This window comes from Prenolepis imparis, unplaced genomic scaffold (assembly GCF_030444845.1).
Source record: "Prenolepis imparis isolate NDT839.2.m4 unplaced genomic scaffold, iyPreImpa1.0 SCAF_8, whole genome shotgun sequence".
Classification (NCBI taxonomy): Eukaryota; Metazoa; Arthropoda; class Insecta; order Hymenoptera; family Formicidae; genus Prenolepis; species Prenolepis imparis.
Genome location: NW_028141166.1, coordinates 6294620 through 6315197, shown reverse-complemented (window position 1 = coordinate 6315197; position 20578 = coordinate 6294620). Strand labels below are relative to the sequence as shown.

Sequence of the window (20578 nt, the reverse complement as noted above, 5' to 3'; positions counted from 1 at the left end):
AGAGGGTGGAAAGAGGGAGAGAGAGGAGGGGTGAGGAAAAGGGAGAACATCGGACAGAGACAGAGGACGGCGGGTTCGTTTGCCGAGCTCAGTTACGCCGCGCCCCTTGCGATGAGCGTTACACTACACGGGGGTGAGATCGCGGTGTCTTTTCTCGAGAAAGAGAGAGAGAGATCGCTCTCTCTCTTCTTCTTCGTTGTCGCTCCTTTCCTCTATTTTTTTCGCGATAGAATAATCCACGCGAGGAAAAATTAGAAAAAAAGTTCCGAAAGGAAAGTGACAGGTAGCACGTTGGAGAGAGTGCACGTGTTTGTTCTCCAGCGAAGAATTAACCCTCTTAAGGTCGTCGACGCTCTCGATACTTTGTGCCATCGTTCGAAAATCTCCGTCTCGATGTCAAGAACGTTGGATGTTTGACTAACAAGTCGTGTGTATGAATATTTTGCGTGAGAGAGACACAAGGGAGTCGCGAGACCTCTCAGCTGATCTTCGCGCGAATGGAAGAGTGTGTATTTACGCGACAGCAAACTATTTAACACATTGATGGATTATATATATTATTGTGTATATAATAATGTGATTTCTGATTAATCGGATGGTGATCGAGTGACGGCCATATTTGCTCGAAAAACATTCATCGACGATAATTCGATCCGCGAATCATCATTTAAGACGGACTTTGTGACATCTCTGACTTGAAGCTAATTTAAATTATCGAGGGCGAAACGAATGCTCGCAATGATGTAGAAGCGGCGTGGCAAAGTTTTAATAGGTAAAATACTTTCGGAAGAGTGAGAAAATATGAACATGATTGAGTGATCGATACGTGATTTCGTTTAAGAAGTTTCTCGTTTGCGGAGATAGGCAGGTATGAAGTAGCCGAAACTTTCAGAAACTTTCAAAACTCTCTGTTGATCATAGAAATTTCGAATCGAATGAAGCGAAATTAAGAAGGCGGTTCGATCTCGAGACCATCTGTTAAAAAGGTAAATCATTTATATATTTCGTATGCATGACTTTTACGTGCAAAGAGCCATTTAAATGGCACGCCTGTGATTTTATCTGATGATCAAGAAATTTCTTCGTGGTCTTACCATTCTGTTAAAATTAGAAGATCAATGTTTTATAAATATTGCAATACTTGCATACTTTTAAAATTAATATATGTTTACGCGCTATAACTTATGAAAAATAATAACGACTCTTTCGTAGCAATATTTTTTTATCGAAATAAGTTCTCTTTACGCGATCTTATGTAAATATTAGACGATTGTGATCTAATATATACTACAATATTTACATGCAGTTGCACGAAATGTACACATATAACCATATCAATGGATACGTCTAGAATGAAAATCACAAATAGCAGAATAGCTAGCAGAGAAATTGAAAACTTTTTTCTTTATTTTAAAATTATATATTATATATATGATAATAATAATAATAATATAATAATAATAATCTATGAAAAAATATACATGTAAAAATATATTTAAAAAATAGAAATCTCTTCTACATATGTCTTTTTTTGCTATAATTTTAAGATAACGTATATCGAAAGATATCGTTCTATGAACAGAAAAAGCGTCATCTTTTCTATTGGCAAAAAGAAACACGCGAAAAAGAATTCCACACTCGCTGTTGCAGTAGAAAAAACTAGCAAACTAGGTCGGAGCATAAAAAAGCGCGCTACATTTATTTACGAATTATGATTCCGCGAAGAAAGAATGACCGAATAAATCGTAAGTTTTCCGGGCACGCCGTAAAAATCCGAGTTGATTATATACCCGCAAAAGGGGCGACTCTCTCTCCCACGAATCTCTCTCGAACAGGTAGCATTTTCGGACAGTGAAATAGCGTCAAGGACGCCACGAACAAATAATTATCACGAACAATGAATTGTACGAGAGCCGACGAACGCGAAAACGAAAGGGGAAATCGAGGACGGAAAGCGTCGAGCGAGCTTTCAACTATCCGGACGAAAATGTCGAGAGAACGCAGCAGTTTTGGCAGAAAATTTGCTCGAACTTGTTCGATTTAGACGAATCCAGATACATTTCGGAGTTTTAAAAGTCAAGCGCGCGCGATTTAAGTTTTCCTGTTGCAAAAGAGAATAAATTCGCCCCGCGTGCTGGACGATTCCGCTATCGAATCGTCGAAAGGTCACACATATCAAGATAGATGGGGGAACTTGAACTCGATCGTTTTCGAGTTTGTCTCCGATTGCCGATTTCCGCCTATTAAACGCCTCATTTTGCGTCCTAGAATTGCGATGAGATAAACGAACTAGAGAAAGAGATTCCTTCTTAGATCTAATTTAATTCTTTTAACGATTTGCTAATTTACATTCTAATGTAATTTACAATTTATTGTAAAGGGCAAATCATTTTAATAATTCACTCTCTAAATATTTTTTCCTGTGCTTTTTACAAAAATATATTTCGTACAAAAGTTTGACTTGAAGGGGAATACAAGATAGCGATGACAATTTGTTTGTAGATGATGCCACTTTCGAGAAATTCACTAATCATTCCTTTTTTTAAATAAAAATCAATCTTTTTCAAACAAAAATTGTAGAAACAAATCTAATCATATGCATTAGTTAAGTGTTTTCTTGATTTTTCCAAGAGTTACACAATTTTTTAATTTTGGAATATTAGTGTTATGCAAATAATTGTCAAGAAGTACTTATAAAACGGATGTGAGATGTCTTTCAATATATAATAATATAGTAATATTAATTACTATTAATACACATTAAATTTGTCTTGACAAGACCCTTCTATAACTTCTGTTTAAAAAAAAAATCATGTTTCCATTTTAAAAATGATTAATGAATTTTTCGGAAGTGACACCATCTGTCATTCAAATTGATATCGCTATTTTATGTCCCTCTTAAAGTCAAACTGTGCGAGACTTCTTTTAGTAAAAGTGTAGGGAAAAAATATTTAGGGTGGGACATTAATATAGTTCCATTCTGTATATATTTCTATAAAATGTGACAAAAGTTTATCGACAGAAAATAATATTTTAGCGATAACAAAATAATAATAACACGAAAGAAATTAGGTAAAAATAATAAAATTTTAATGCTAGATGGCACATTGTCAATTATAAGCACTTTTATAACGCCAATGTTTCGCTGCAGATGTTGCTTGTAATTTCTCTCGAATGGCGTGCGGCCAAATAGTCTTGATTATAAACGAATTAATTCCTTAAAAGTCGAGCATTTTATCAGTGGTTTTTTTTCGTGACAGTCGGAGGAGACGCCACGAAACTGTCAAAATCCACCGAGCTTTTCGCTTTTTGTCAAACGATTGGATGATTAATCATGCCGTCCTACATCCTCCTGCGTCCCTTTGGCCTGTGTGTGTGTCCACATCTATACGCAATACGCAGTAATTTCTGTGCGCATATGCGTCACTCGGGCCGTGTACCTTTTAGGTGAACGAGAATTCATCAATGTCTAAAACTAGAGTGAAGCCTTCCCGAGTGATTGACCGTAGCTAGGCCCTATCATTCCATGTGTGTGTTGCTTCACTACTAAATCTAATATTTCTAATCTAGCGACCCAATATTTCAGGGAAATTTCGTGATAAAAATAAATTGCCGTCATCTCATGAGAATTTCTCGCTTTAAAAAAAAAAAAAAAAAGAATAATTTTATATTTATATTTTTATTTTATATTAATTTTATATTAATTATAAAAATTTAATTATAAATTTATTTATATTTTTTATATAACACTATTTCATCGTGATTTTAATGTCACGCTGTCAATCAATTTGCACACGAAAATCTAATAATCTTCTGATAATCTCTCGTCTTTTTTTAAGAAAAAAATTTTATATTTATATTTCAATTGTATATTTAATATTTTAATTTTATATTAATTTTACATTTAATTATAAACTTATTTATATTTTTATCTAACATTTTTTATATTCATAACGTTTTTTTAACTTTTAATCAACTTTTTTCTAACAAGTTGTGACTTTAATATCACACTGTCAATTAATTTGCGTATGAAAATCTAGTCTAAAAAAATATATACTAATAAAAAAGCTTACTTTTGTTTTCTGTAATTTGATAAACCTTTTAGATACTGAATTAACTATCTTTATACAATTTTTATAAGTACGTGCAGACTTATTTTATCGATTATGTTCAAGAATGTTAGAAGAATCGCGGTTACATTGGCTCCCTTTCATATGACGATACAATTGATAACCGTACATAAGCGCGTTAGATTTACCCGATGCATCAACACTCTGACCTCGTTCAACCGTTTAATCCACATGAGATACGTACGTATGATTAGACGATTCGACGGAAACGGGGAACCATTCGGTATCCCGGTGCTTATCCGCTCGCTCAACGGCCTCCGCAATTCACGTTAGCCGATGTAGCCCGACCACGGATGGTCGGCGAGCTTATGAGCTTTTCAACGAGCGCGAACCAACGGGTTCGAAGCCACCATCCAACAAGGACGACATATCCGAGCTTATATGTACGTATATCGCGGTCGATCGATTCTCCATGCCTCAAACCTGCCTCCCCGATCCTTAAATGAGCATTGCCGTGTAATGTCGTGCGGTGTTTAAGCGAACGACGCACGTATATTTCACGCGCGATTGCTGCAGCTGATTGCCTATTTTCCGCGCATAGCACTTAAGTAAAGATATTCCAAGAAGCATTTTCGCGCATGGTCTTCACACGTTACAATGTACGACATTCGCACTAGCTTAAAAATTAGTTCCCTGGAATTTTCGCCCAAGAATAATCTGTGTCAGAGCGAAAACATGGCGCCATATAATTGTAACTGGACTTGAAATTAATTATATCAATTTACTTTTAATTGTAGGCAGTCGATATCATCATTTGTAACAATTACAATAATTCGATCTTGTCACAGAGATTTATATCATTGCATTGCATTGAAAAAATTGTATTCTCATTTTAAGAATTTTCTTTCTTATTTTTAGAATACCCTGTTCTAAAATAGATACCAAAAGGATTTTAAATTAAAAATATAATATATTATATAAATTAGAAATATTTGAAAAATATTTGTTGTAAAATAATGTAATTTTTTATTAATTTAAAAATAAATCTTATTTTGTCCATATTTTTTCTAAATTAGAAATATCTGATACTATTCTGTAGAGAAAGATTAGGTCTTATTGTTAGACTTAATCGTCGTCTAAAGATCTTTAGATCTAAGCTTCTTCTAAAAATTAGTATCAGATAATTTTTAATTTATAAAAATATAGACAAATGATAATGTAACGCCAAATAATCATAAAAAAACATAACCGTTTGTTATTAACAAGGAATATATTCTTAGTTTTAGAAAATGTTCCAGAAATATACTTATAAGAATATCTGTTAAGAGGGATTTTATAATATACAATCCTCTTACTTCGAGAATAAAATTTTATGGTATACGTTTTTTTTTCTTTTTTTTTATACGGTAAGTTCCGCTGTATGGTTTAGGAAATATTTATTGCGAAGTAATATCGACGAAAATGTGGATATGAACGATGAGATATAATCCGGTTACCCCCGCTGATTGAACTTTTATAGAGATGCAAAACTATATTTGTATTAAGAGAAAAGTGGACGATATATTCCAGATTGCGCGCGCTACGAGAAAGTAATTTCGGGAAGCTATTTCGCGTTACACAATTGCCGTGAAAAATGTGCAACTTCCAACGCGGCCAATTTTATCTTTTTTTTTTTGCGCGCACAAGCAATGCTAAAATCTGTCACCGGAACGACGATCGATCTCCGCGTCACAAAGCGGTTACTTCCGAGCGCGAAATTTGACGCATCCGCCCGAATATTAAAGAGAACGCGAAAGCGAGATGCGGAGAATGGGAGATTATTACATGAAATATGTAGAGAAATATATAGATTCTCTATAGATTTCTTCTCTCGATTTGTAACAACGACTTAGCGATATCACAGTATTTTTCGTAGGACAATCAGGCCGATGGCCGCTTCATGCGAACGTTCGATCGATCACGCGTAATTATATCTTTATTTAATCACTACCTGTATCCGTATTTCACGCTACGTCTACTCAATATATGATTAACTCATTATATACGCATAGCGTACACCGCCCACGATGAACGCCAATCAAATAGCATATTATGTAATTTGAATGTAGTAGCGTTTGCTAGACACATATTGTTTCTTCTCTAATTTTTTTACATTATTAAATTTATGCGATCGCACCGAGATTGCAAAGATTTTCATGCAATGTACTATAGTGGCATACCGAAAAATATTGTATTCTTGAAATAAGAGGACTGTATACTATAAAATACTTCTTAGATTTTTATAGATTTTAGATAGATTTTTAAGTGTTTCTACACAGAGAGAATTTTCTCTTAGAATTTACCCTGAAAATCATGGTAATCGTGGGACAATATGGTATGGAAAGATTTTTATGAGAATTTTTCTGACTATAATATTTATCACAATAATAATACCTATCACAATAAAATACATATAAAATTGTTTGATTAATTTTACTAAAAATCTAATAAAATTTAAGTAAAAGTATAATAAAATTAATGAAATATATTTTATATTTTATTGTGATAGATATTATTATTTTTTATTGTGATAAATATTAATCAGAGAAATTCTCATAAAATTCTTTACATATTATATTGTCCAACGATTACCATGCCTTTCAGGGTAAATTCTAAGATAAATTCTCCGTGTAGAACATGTTCTAAAATTAAAAATATATTATTAATATATTAATAACAAACGCTCGTATGTTTTTTTTTTTATACGGATCATTTATTTGGCGTTATATAGTGTTGCAATTTACAGTGCAATTAGTGTTTGTCACTGAATTTGATTTATTAAAAAAGTGGATGAAGTCGACCGAAAAAGACTCGAGCGACTTAAGAGAAGTAACGTGTGACATAACATAATTTAATCGTTTAGGACCCAGGTTTTATGTTTAAAATAATGTATTTTTATATTAATATAAAAATAAGTTCCATTTCGTCTATATTCTTATAAATTAGAATTATCTGATACTAATCTTTCCCTCTTAAGATAAGAATATTCTTTTGGCGTTTAGTTTAGAACATAGGATATTCTGAAAATAAGGGGAAAATTCTTAAAGAATCTTGAGAATACAATTTTTTTCCGTTAACTATATGGAATATGGAGGGAAGAGGCAAGGCGAGGTAATTACATCATGGTGCATGCTAAGTTTAATCAATCATCGCGAACAACCTCTCGCATCTTGCCGCAAGGGAAACACAAAGATCCTGTAATTTAATGCAACGCCGCAGATTAGATTGTGCATACATTAAGAAGAGCTGTTTCTAGACTTTTTTAACTCCGCGGGATTCTCGTTAACGTAAATCGTTAAATCCGTAATGAAGTGAAAACCGTTTCTCCGTTTATCGCTATTTTCTTTCTTCGCCCATAAAAAATATCTCCCTTTCTCGTATCTCTCTCTTTCTCTCTCTCTCTCTGACAAAAATTCATCATCTCTGTTCACGATAACGCTCGTTTACGCTCTTATGCCCGATGCGGAGTCCGTTTCCAACATGTTAATTTGCAAACAATTCGGTGCAAATCGAGGAGATGGAAAGGAGAATGAGTTCTCCGAAACAAAAAGTAACAGAAAAAATAATTTTCCATGTTGTTTGAACCTCGGACCGAGATTCCAAACGTTCGTGGCCGTTGTTTTCTCTATATCCGGCATTATATGCGAAATAGCAACTCATGCTGAAGTCACAGAGTCGCCGGGAAATGAGAACGACAAATGAATTTCAACATGAGAGTCTGGTTTAGCAATCCTGTTAATGAGAATGAAATCGCTGAAAATCGCACTTAAATCTGTCTATCGAGCTAAGCTTATTACGATTTATAGCTTGCGTTGCAAGTTATCACTCTTCGTATAACTTTCTAATTTGCGCGATATTATCATAATCATGAGGAAAACGGAAATTAATGAGAGAAATGAGAGTACTGAAGAAGTTTCGCGAAACTTCTATATCTGCTCTTTTCTTCGTTATTCGCTTAATTGGATACATCTTGAATAAATTAAAAGATCAATATATCGACATGAATGTTCCATTTTATTCTTCTGCTTATATATAAACTTTAAATTTCACTATATGCATATATGTATATATATATATATATTTATATATATATATATATATATATATATATATATATATATATATGCGCTTTGTATAATTTCGAGTTTGCACTCTGAGTTTGCATTCGCTTCGTCATCACAGAAGTAGTAATGCATGTACGATTGTAAGTGACAACTTATCGATGCGAACTTGATGTGAATATTGAATGACGCACCCAGCGTATACATACCAAACGTAAATCAACATTGTGAATGTATTAATTATTCGCCCGCGAGACACAGGAGCGAGTTTCTAGAATCTGACAGTCACGAGGGTTGCAACTGGTGAACATGTTCGACGATATTATTTCGGCAAATGTTACAATGCAAACGCATTCGCAGTATTACATCATGAACGCTCGCCCATTAAAATTGCAAAAATGTTTGCTTATATAATTTATTTATTTTATTTTATTTATTTTATTATATTTACTATTTTACATTTATTTATTATTTTATGTATTATTAAAAAAAAAAAAAAAAATTAAATCCGTCGATATTCGTAAATTTTTCGCAACATATGCATATTTGTTTAAATAAATAAGTAGTTACGTAATGACAAATTTCTTTCTATGTGTTGATTTATAAATTTTTTATTTCCACATTTATGCACTTGATATAACGTGTTTATATTATATTGACTGCATTTTGAAGATCAGCTACTATTTCATAGTATCTTTGTAAAATTCTTTTACATATTTTTGATATCTCAACAATCTATAATATAGAGTCTTTGGAGAGTGGATTAAAATTAATTAATTAATCAATTTTGTGCGAAGGGAAAAACATTGAAATGTGCACAATTTCCATATATTTGTTTGCAGATTATTCATTGGAAGTATTCAACGTGTTATTTGTACCAATAAAAATGCTTATTTCTAGCTGTTGCATACAAAGTCGCTGTAAAAATATATATAATAATATATATTAAGAATATATAAAATAATATATATATATATATATATATATATATATATATAATAAAATGTTATATTCATATAAATTAAATAAAATGAAACTCTTTGAGGCTAATAAGCAATTCAACGAAGAATTATATAAATTTCCAAGTGAAAAATATATTATTATTAAATGTTAGAGGCTATATATAATAAATCCTAACATTTAGTAGTAATTTCTCATTTGAATATTTATGATTCTCCGTCGAATTGTGTATTGGCTGGCCTCGAAGAGCTTCATTTTATTTCACTTTATTTTCTGAGCCACCTTGGCATCTTTTCATATTTCCTTTTATTTTCGCGATTTTTACAACGACGCAAGAGAGAACAAGTCTCTTTCACGTCGAACTAATAATTCTTCCCGCGGTCAGAAATACGTGCCTCGCTCGTGAAGCTTCGTGCAACCGCGGCCACAAGGCACGGCGTAAATTCGCAGTTCCGCCTTTTTCTCTTTATTTTTTTTACTTCCACCTCGGAATAAGACGGTTAACGTTTAACGTAAGGCGCCGAGGCGTATCAGGGTTTCGTGAAAATTAACAGCCCCCGCGTGAAATTACGTGAGCATGAAAACGGAGAATGGCTTTTGATATTTGCATAACCCTTTTATTTATGTTCGCGTGATGCAGTGGCGACAGTGCACGTTTAAGGGAACGCGTCAGGGTTGAAAAATAAAACACGTATTCCATGACGGTACAAATCAGGTCGCAAAAAAGGAATAGATCAGTATAAATCCGTTTTCAAATAAAAAATATCTCGGATCTACAAACATCACCTTAAATGTTATGAATGCGAGATAAATTTCTCTGATTTATTACTTCTTTTCTTGCATATATTGTTTTTGTGTATCCAACAACTGGCCTGGATTTAAAACACTCGCTTTAGGAAAGAAAATTATTCGAAAGTTCTCACGATATTGTTGCCGAAATTTGATATGTTTGCAATATTTCGAAATATTATAATGAGAGAAAAAGAGAGAGATGCTTATATTTATATACATTGATTAATAAAGAACTTTATTAAAATCTCTTTAGTTTTTTCGTCAATCAAATATCAGTCAGCAAAATTTTTAAATATACACAAGTTGCGACATTCTCAATTGATGCAGGATATTGTTATCAAACACACGTTTTGCAGCCTTGACGAATGGTAAACAAGATGATTGATCGAGAAGTCATTATTAGATATGCTAATCGCGGAAGTGTCGAGGGACCGTCATCCTCGGTCTCTTAAGTTTTCCTGCGGCAACATCCACTGAATTGCTAACCGCGTACGAGAGGAACGGGTGAGGAACTTTCGTGACGAATCTCATTTCGAGCATGCTCGCATAATTTCACCATTGAACATAACTAGGGTGAGTGGGGGGGGGGGGGGCGGAAAGGGTATGATGGTGCGCGTCGTCCCTTTACGAAGGGAACTTGTCTCTTTCCCCTAGAGCGAACTTGCTTCAACTTCCGGTTATCCGATCTTGTCGCACTCACCCGTGTTTTATCCCGCACTCATCTCCATTCTCTCTCTCGCTCTCTCTATTTTTCTCTCTCTCTTTTCTTCCCTCTTTCTCGTTCTCTTTGTCTCTTCTTCTCTCTCTCATCAATGTGCTCTCCCGCGATTTCCTCTCCGTGGCTCCCTTCGCTAGACCGGAATACAAATTACCTGATAGAATGTCGCCTCACAAGTAAAGTAGATAACGGCAATTAGAACATCATCCGGGACATGGAGTGGCATGAGTCTGAATCGTTTAATCCGCGGCGACCCTTTTCTTGCGTCCCGGCTAAAACACGTTGACGCGACGCGAAATTTCGTCGACTTGTGTACATTAGCGCGATCGTATTAAACGTCGTTGTCGTCGTCGTGTCGACAATAACGATAATCAGATCGACCTATATATCCCGTCTGATAGCGTTTCTCGGCGTTTAATACTAATCATTTATGCTAAAGCAACGTTTAAATATAGCTCGCTTAATAAAAATAATATTCCGGAGGGAGAAAGAAAATGTAAATTTCCTGTTCCTTATCTTTAATTATTCATTCAGAAAACTTGCTTTTTTTTCTTCGCTTCTCGTAATATTTTCGTTATCCTAACAAGATGGGGAAAAACTCAGACTTTATTAACCGATAAATATAAGCGTGATGAAGAAACAAAAGTGCGCACGATCATCTATTTGATAATTTCATATGTTATAATTTCTGTGAAAAGAATTTAATACAATCTAACGAAGATACTATTTATTTTTTCAAGGCTAAAAAATATAAATTAAAACCGTGATAAAAATAAATACATACACGAGCTCTTATTTCAATAGCACATCGATCGATTAATTGAATCAAGTGCTTTATTCGGGCGTATTTCATTTAATAAAGTTTATCTTGGAGGATCGAAGGTGGAGAGGAGTATTAAAGAATTAATACATGCGCAAACTCTCTTAAACATTAAAGAGTAAACGTATTCATGGAAAGTCGTGCGTATATGGAGTAAACAGCACGTTTCTCCCTTTTCTACTATGTGCTTTCTCCTGTGCATAAAATCACTGTAGCGTTTCTATAATTTCTTGAAACGCAATCGCTAGATTTATCGTTCAATCTCGTCTAACATCCGCTATACGTCTCTATAATCCCTTACACATTCAGATTTCTCTTTGACAGAGAGATGCATTCTGTCGAACTTTACTGCTTGTGAAAGATGGTCTAATGTACTTATGCAGATATTTATACGGGGACATATTGAAGTTTATTCCACCGAAATGTATAAATGTAAAATTATCACGATTATTTCTATGCTATTTCGAGAAATAAAAATGAATAATTTTTATTAAAGAATCCGATAAAAACGGTTTATATGACAGAGGAGAACAATTACAAAGAGTTATATTGACGACAAAACGTTAAGCGGCCATTTTTCATTTACTTATCGCATTTCTCTTCACGCAATGGATGGCTAATTCTTTGTCTCGTCGTGACTAACAATGCATGTTATAGGAATTCGTATTGTCACATAAGTTTGTAACTTTGTCACAAAGTTATCCGCTAACACACTTATAGTGTTGAGTACGATTCGCTTAGATATATATTCCTTTAGATATTCGGAATACAAGTAGGCTGATAGTGTATCCTTTCGAAAGTATTAATAAGACAGATAATAATAAATATTAAAGTATTAATAAGACAGATAATAATCAATATTAAAGTATTAATGAGACAGATAATTAGAATATCATGCAAACTAATGGAAGATAATTTCGAAACTTTTTGATAACACGCACGTAATAAATATTTATACATAAAGAAATATGATATTATAAACTATAAAATATCTCGTACATTTTTCGATGATTTTATCTCAATTACTTTTATGTAAAAAAATAATGAGAGGAATCAATTAGAGTCAAAAAAACACATAATTGTTTTTGTGAAAAAATATGTATTTGCTAGTTGCAAATTTTACATATTTTATATACCTATATATATAAATTTCTTTCTAAGAAATAATAATGAGAGAAATTAATTGATGTCAAGAAAACATAATTGTTTTTAAGAAAAAATAATTTGTGTATAAAATTATATTTTTATATAATAAAAATTTCTTTTTAAGACAAAAATTTTGCTGCTAGTTGCACATTATACATATATATACATTTTTTTTTAAAACAATGTGTTTTCTTGACGTCAATAATTGATTTCTTTCATTATTTTGTACATAAAAATATTGAAATAAAAATATCGAAAAATGAAATATTTTATATATATTAAATTTTAAAATATATATATGAAAAAAAAATGTGTGGCGTGGGAAAATCGATGCTCACGAGTCGGAAGCAAGTGGAATCGCGCCACTTCCGGTACGTACGAATGACTTGGCCAGAGGCTGGGTAAGGTGTCACGTGAACTGTGTCTGACGGAACAGAAGTTTCGGGGGGAAAGCGGATATCCGTGTCACGTATGTGTAACCAATTGAATCGTTTTCGATAGAGTCTACTTGAAAATTGAACGGCCGCATAGAGATGGAGAACTTTGCCGGGCAAACTCTCTACGCGCTCGCGTGGAGAGAGAGAGAGAGAGTTTCGTCGATAGTTTTGATTTGGTGGTACTCTCTGGTAACTAGCTGGCAAACGCAAGCGGACACCCGGCTCTCCATTGTATACGAAATGAAACTTTAGGAGAGACATCCCCTTTTCTCTCGAACAAGGGCGATTTTTCCCGGATTTGTCTACGTGTCGCTCGATCGAGACACGCGATTTTCTCGAATAAATACAGCCAGCTGAACGATTCTTCGGTCAAACGTCTCCCGACGGTTTCGCTCGATGCATTTATTCGTACGTTCTCGAGAGTATCAGTAGTGTTAACCCGAATACGAAGTTAAATAAAGAAATGGAAGAATACCGATTGCTGTATATTCTACAAGCGTGAAATGTATTTTGCGATACATGTAGGTCTTTTACTCTTCTGTCAATGTATAGGTACACGGATATCAACACGTTTTTTTTTTGCACTGCGACCATTTCAATATAACAACTGGATAGATCAAACTAGGATTTTTTCCTGTTATACGGGGTATTAAAAAAAGAGGTTGCAAATTTTATCCATCTATAGTATTAACCAAGACAAATACAAAAAATCTTAATCAATATAAATCTGCTGTTTTAGAGATAGAAATATATTTTACAGTTTTCATGAAACTGCATTATTTATTAATTTTTACATATCTAAATAAACAAAACATAAATTAAGTCAATTAATATTATTTATTTTACTTAGAAAATAATTAAAGTGTTGTATATATCCTCCCATTTGTACACAGGCTGTGCATTATCTTCATAAAAGGGAGTCCTGCTTCCTGCCAACTTTTAAAAAATTTACATTTTGTTTATTTACATATGTAAAAATGAAAAAATAACAGTTTTATGACTAAAATATAAAATGGATTCTATCTCTGACACAACTGTTTTTTCTTTGTTCTGGTTACTACTTTAGGTGAATAAAATCTCTTTTTTCTAACATTCTATATTTTAGGAGTATTTCCGAATACAAAAATTCTTTATATTTCGCTTTAGGCGAAGAAAAATTCCGACACATTTTTAACATTTTTAAAATTGCTTTAGATATCCGGGTACCCGTTCATTGACAGAAGAGTTAATCTACGACTATCGCATACATCTTTTCTCGATTACGCGCATTGCTATCCGCGATTATATCGCTTGGAGAAACGAAAGCAAGCAAATACAGATGTTCTCGTATCATATCTCGCGTGTATATTCGCGGGCGAATGGTACGAATCGAGAAGAGACGAACGAATATCCAATAATGTCAATTCAGCTGATAAGAGAGAGTCAGCTGTGAATTCATTGAATGGGACGTAGCAGCAGCGTGCACCGATGTGCATTCGGCCCTCAATTCGGGTGCCGACGTAGCTACTCTCTGGTAGGACGAAATCGCTGAGCAAAGCGATACTAGGAGCATAGGATTTGAACCAAACGGTGGCGGATGTATCGACGGTCGACTTCATTGATTGAATACGTCTACTACTCTCTCCCCGTCTAGCCCCGAGCATTAATGCGAACGTGTAATGTCGCGGCAACTGAACTCGCGAATCAAAGGTGCGCGGTAAATGTGATTTAACGATCGACGGCTGATCGGATGAGGTGGCAAATAGAATAGCAATTCGCTTTTATAAGGAGAAGGAGATGCAGAGAGAAGCACTATTTAATTTACTTTGCATCGCAATATTATTATTTTATGTAGCGATGGGATTAAGTATCTTACAAGGGGTAGGTTCGAATTTGTTTGCATGGTTTCGAACTTTCTATATGATTATATTTCGAAAGAAAACAATACTTTCAAATAGACTCGAAGAAGATGAAATGGATTCCGATTCTCTTAAGTATCTCGAAAAACAAGAGAATCCTTTCAAGTACATTCTAATCTAGATCAAGAATCTTTTATAAATACTTATGAGAAATTTACGTCGTGTACAGAATAATTTTAAATAAGCGAAAAATTTTCTTAATTTTCTTAATTTTATTTGATATTCCTTTATTCGTGTAACGCGAAACTCCCCAGTTATTGTAATAAAAAAAGATAATTATTACAACAAATTTACGATCATTATCCGGCAAGCGAGACATTATTATTTCCACAGCACTCCCATAGAATTTCCATAGAAATTCGCGTGTACGTATGCGCACGTGCAACGCAGTACCGAAAATTGGGCAAATTTTTTTTTCCTTTTTTCTCCCGAATACGATTTTCTTCCGCAGGACATTTTCATCGAGCGTGTTGTAACGGCAGTATGAACATTTGCGTTCTGCGCGAAGTATTACATGCAGTTCCGCTAAAGCGAAAATTACGTTATCACAAGTACCTATATAGAGCTGGATATGTGTTGTTCTTATACATATACATGAGGACACAAAGTCTCGTGCACGCGTGTAATAAGCAGAATGCACATTATGCGGCTCTAATACTGGAACCTGCCCGGCATACGTTTCTTTGCACAAAATATATGTAGGTATACGCAAACGGAGCGACGTTATTATATAATTTGCGCGTGCAATCCGCAGTGCTAAACAATGCAGAAACGAGATTTCGTAGTGGAGCCCGCATATTAATGCTTAATTGTTCCTTAGACCGCTCGCCAGATACATTTTCCTCGTAAATCATTCTCTCAACATAATTGTCGTGTCTCATACATCCATACACGCATGCACACATGGTGCGAAAAAATATTCTCTCGTCACGATTGTAAATATTTTCCAATCTGCAAATCGACGCGAATTACGATTCATAAACCGCACAGTAGTATCTCTCTTTCTCTCTCTCCCTCTTGCTCTCTAATTGGATTAAACATCGGTCCGAACGCCTTCGGAAGAGCGATTAGAGGATAATCGACGCCAGCGCGAGGTATCCTCTTACTAGATTAGGCGTTAAATAGCGTTAGGTTGCAATTTCCGACACTTATCGTTGAGTGTTGCACCCTGTAATAACATACCGAATCTTTTCCGTACGTAAAATAGGATTAATCTCGTTTCCCAGCGCAATTTTCTCTTTGTGTGTTCTGAAAATTTTGTTATCTCTTAAATTTCTAAAATTTTTTTATTTTTTTTAGACATTTATTTTTTACTTTTTACGCATGCCTCATCTGCTTTCTTATTTACCGACTTTTAATAGAAATAAAATTATATTAATAATTATAATATTTAATATTAATATTAATAATAAAAATAATAATGATATTTATAATAATAATATTATTTCATAAAATTAAATATAATAATATTTAATAGAAATAAAGATATTTATTGTTGGTAACAAGATGTCAACGAAACGATAGTATAAAGTATCTTGAAAAATTGTGTAATCGTAAAGCGATATATGAAATCGAAGCTATTCGTTCGAGATGCACTAATTTCCGATTGGCTACCGCATGTGAATGCAAAATTGACACTGTGCGATCGGGTTTGCAACACTCACAGCCTCTCTCCTCTCAACCACTCCTCTTAACGGCTATTATGTATACGCATTTTCCCCCTCATTTGTTCTTAGCACTTTCCATTCCATTCGGTCAACACGGCTGTTGCTCGCCCTGTTTATCCAGGGTTTAGAGTTCCGCAAGTTCTATAATTACCCAAGCAATTAACATCAATTTAATCAATTTCGATTACAAGATTTTTTAGAATAAAATTTTGTATAAATTTATTATATTGTTATAGTTGTATAATATGCACTCATTGTGAAAAATTTTTATTATGAAAGAAAAGAAGAAATATGTGTCTCGCGATAGAAACAGATATAATATTCGGTATGTGTCAAGAATCTCAGATATTTAAACCAGTGCGCTTTCAGAAATAAAACTCGCACAAGTGTTTCTTATTACTCTACTTAGTAATCGTTCGATATTGCGCGGAGATTTTGCTTCACCTCCATTTATCACGATATCGAGAGATGCATTTGCTTTCACTTCTTCGCGGCATTAATTTTCGATCGACTTTCGCGAAGCGAAACTCTCTTACACGAGCCACCCATAATCCCTCATCGAACTAAAATCTCTCTCTGAAACGTAAAGTCCTCGTATATCCTGCGTAGCGTCTGTGTCGAGATGATGCTTTCTACATCGCATCTCTAACCCTTCCCACTTTATTAGTCCACTTAACTGCATGCCGCGTCTATCAATCTACGCACATAGGTACACATATAATATCCGCGTCAATTTGCGCGAAGTTCATGAATACGTAAATGTATGTCGCGTCACGTTTATGTGGACATACTCGTATATCTTACGTGATATCCATCACAGCTGCAATCGGTTCAATAGGAGCGTTTGAATGTCGCTACCGACCTAATCGACCTAATCGCCAACATCGCCAACTATGCGCTCGATATGTTCAGACCTAAATTTATCGTTCTTAGATGTTGATCCTTTGATATGTATCGCTATCGAGCGCGATGTGATTCTTAAAAGCATTAAATCATTGCACTGAAAACAATTTTATTCTTATTTTAAAAATTGTCCACTTATTTTTAGAATATCCTTTAGACGTAAAGACCTAATCTTCTTCTAAAGACTAATATCAGATATTACTAATTTATAAAAATGTAGATGAAATGGGATTTATTTTTACATTTACAAAAAAGTATTTTTCGCAATTTATATAATGTTTATTATTACATCTTTTTCGATATTTCCCTGCGCATCATCTTTTGATGACATTCACTTTGCTCCGGATATTTGCGATTACTTAAAAATCATCAAGATTTAGATGTACAATTTTGTAATGAATTTTTATATTATAAAACAACACAATTAATGATGACGAATTTTATCGTAAATAGGACATATGCTACATTGTCGAAAGAAAATATAGTATAATTGAAAAATATTATAATTTAAAACTCTGTCAATAAAGAGTGCAATAGAGACAAAGAAAGCGAAATATAAAATGATAGATTTAAAAATTGTGTGTAACCAAAGTGTCCAAATCTACCTTCTACCTTCAATCGCTCAAGTAAGAACGAAGCAAAGTGCCGGATAACCCCATTTCGCTATTACCATTCGAATCCTGCTACCTGCTCGTGAGTGATATTTTACTTGCGAGCCTCGTCTCGTGGCATTTCATTCCCATGGAAATAGATGTACGACCACTAACGGACATCTGTCATTAGTTTCAAAAGAATGATGGAAATCTATACGGTGACGTCTACCGAAACTAATACGGTTAGTAATTCCGATCAAATCGACCCAGTCGATGCGTCTAAAGGGATGCTGTTAATATCTCGAAATAGAGATAATATCGATTATCACAAGAGCTTAACGATTTTATTACAGTTTCTTGACTCGAAATTTTGCTTTTATTTTCCACCTTGCTTTTCTCATATTTATGAATTCTAGAGAATTTTCATAAATTTAATTAGGTAATAATAGAAATTTGAAAGAAGAGTTTCAAGAAAATTATAGATTAAGTAGCTTCAAAAGAGGTACTGATTTAACTGCCTGAGGTATCCAAGTGGATGTTAAATTGAAAAATTATGAGATCAAAGATAGGAGAAAAATTGCGACTCGAGTTATTGCGTTCGCGATATATTCTACAATATCAATTTTATTACACCATCAGAGCGGAGTGAATCACGATTAATAATGGCGAGATATTATCTGTCGACAATTTTGCAGTTATTCTTACTGCGATAAAACGACTACGAAAATGCGTGTAGACTAATTAGAAAAACTGGCACAATACTGTCGTAAAACTCGAGAGAACTCGTTAAGCAAAAATATTAAATTTCCTTTGGATTGGATCAATGCCAGTATTTAACTGCGTATCGATGCCCACCACGCTTACCCATTTCCATTCTGCTCTAGGGCAATTCTACAATGAGTTCGACGCACACAGAAAATCAGCGGAATACATTTTCCGCAGTAGATGATGATAAATGCTGCGTCGAAAAATCGCGCGCGTATATGCATATTCATAAAATTGAGTATTTAGGGAAACGCATGAGAGAGATATTTACTCTGTCGATTTATATAACTTGAAAAGATTTTCACTTTCTAATACATATTTGTACACGAATGTGTAAATTGTTTATCTCGATAAAACGCGTTTTTTTTTTTTTATTTATTTGAGTATTTGTATTTATTTGTATAAATTATTTGTATTTATTTGTATAAATTTTTTATATTTACCACACATAGTATTGCTTATATAAAATAAACTGCTTGTCACGATTCTCTTCGAAACGTACAAGGGAACATTGCGAACTCGAAAATTCTGATTTTTATGAAACTTTACACACACGTAGCACAAATAGATTAATTTAGAAATTTTCAATTGCTGCCCAAAGATGATTCTAAGGGATGATACCATATTCTTCATATGTAGAGCGGCTCTTTGCTTTTCTCGTCTACATATGAGGGATGGTTTCACCCTTCAGAATTGTTTGTATATAATATATAGGTCGCAAATTTCTTTAATTATCCCCCTTAAATTACTCTATTTATCCCCCCCTATGTGTAAAGTTTCATCAAAATCTGAATTTTCGGGTTCATAAAGTTTCTTTGTTAGTCAATAAGTCATTAGCTTGTTGCGATCTTTGCAGCAGGGCTCCAGACGATATACGACGGCGACACATTTTTGACATAAGGCGCAATCTATTTTTAAGTAGGCGATCTCTCTTCCCTCCCAAAACAATGAGAGAGGAACAAGCGAGAGTATGCGGTAACTGGATTCGTTCTACTCCAAGCTCTGCGAAACCTCGGAAAGCTCGGAAGCTCGCGATCTCCAGGCTAGGTAAAACTTGAGAAGCGTACACACACACACTGTATCACACTTACACGGGAAGGGGAAGGGGTGGACTCTTTCATATATGCCCGCATAAGTGTACGTTAGTGCTGAAATGCCGAAGTGCGCGCGCGCACGTATCTGTATAGTTACCTATACGCGCGTCTCGGCATCAAACATTCATTCGACTAGTAGCACGAAATGGAGTCTCAGCTTCAAGCACGCCGGGGGGTGGTTACTCGGGGTGCCGAGGCATTTACCGATCCTTTCGCCAACTATTTTGCGCTCACTCGGGATTCACGAGAATCCGGACCGAGCACTTCGACGGAGTCGATCGGCCGATCTCCGCGTCGAGTAGCTTCTATCGGATTCTTATTTGTATGTGTGCGTGTGTGTATCGTGTAGCGCGTACCCGTTCTTTCTCCTCCCGTTTTATATATCAGCTCATCTCCGCCCAGCTGATATTTAGGAACGTCGTCTTTTGCCTTGCAACGCGTTAACGATGCTCGCAAATAAAAGAGAAAAGAGAGAAAGAGAATTACAAGATATATACATATATCGAGATATCAAAAAATGTTTTATACAAAAGTTTCACGTGTAAAAGCATCTCAATTTAACCATATTAATAAAATTTAAAAAAGAATAATTTTTGAAAAATTTTTTTAAATTAA

At 34.3% G+C, this 20578-nt stretch overlaps 2 protein-coding genes across 3 annotated transcripts in view; one reads left to right on the top strand and one right to left on the bottom strand.

Annotated features, from left to right (window-relative positions):
- LOC145939405 (uncharacterized) overlaps nt 1–20578 on the bottom strand; it is a 263176-nt gene that overhangs the window by 73753 nt on the left and 168845 nt on the right. The window lies entirely within an intron of this gene.
- The window catches only part of LOC145939422 (gonadotropin-releasing hormone receptor), a 226649-nt gene that overhangs the window by 40456 nt on the left and 165615 nt on the right, over nt 1–20578 (top strand). The window contains exon 1 of one of the 2 annotated variants that reach the window (XM_083043723.1): nt 109–986. The exons of the other annotated variant lie outside the window; for it this stretch is intronic. The gene's annotated coding sequence lies outside the window, so the exon portion shown is untranslated. Of the gene's footprint in view, nt 1–108; nt 987–20578 lie in introns of those variants that run through there. 2 annotated transcript variants of the gene reach the window in all.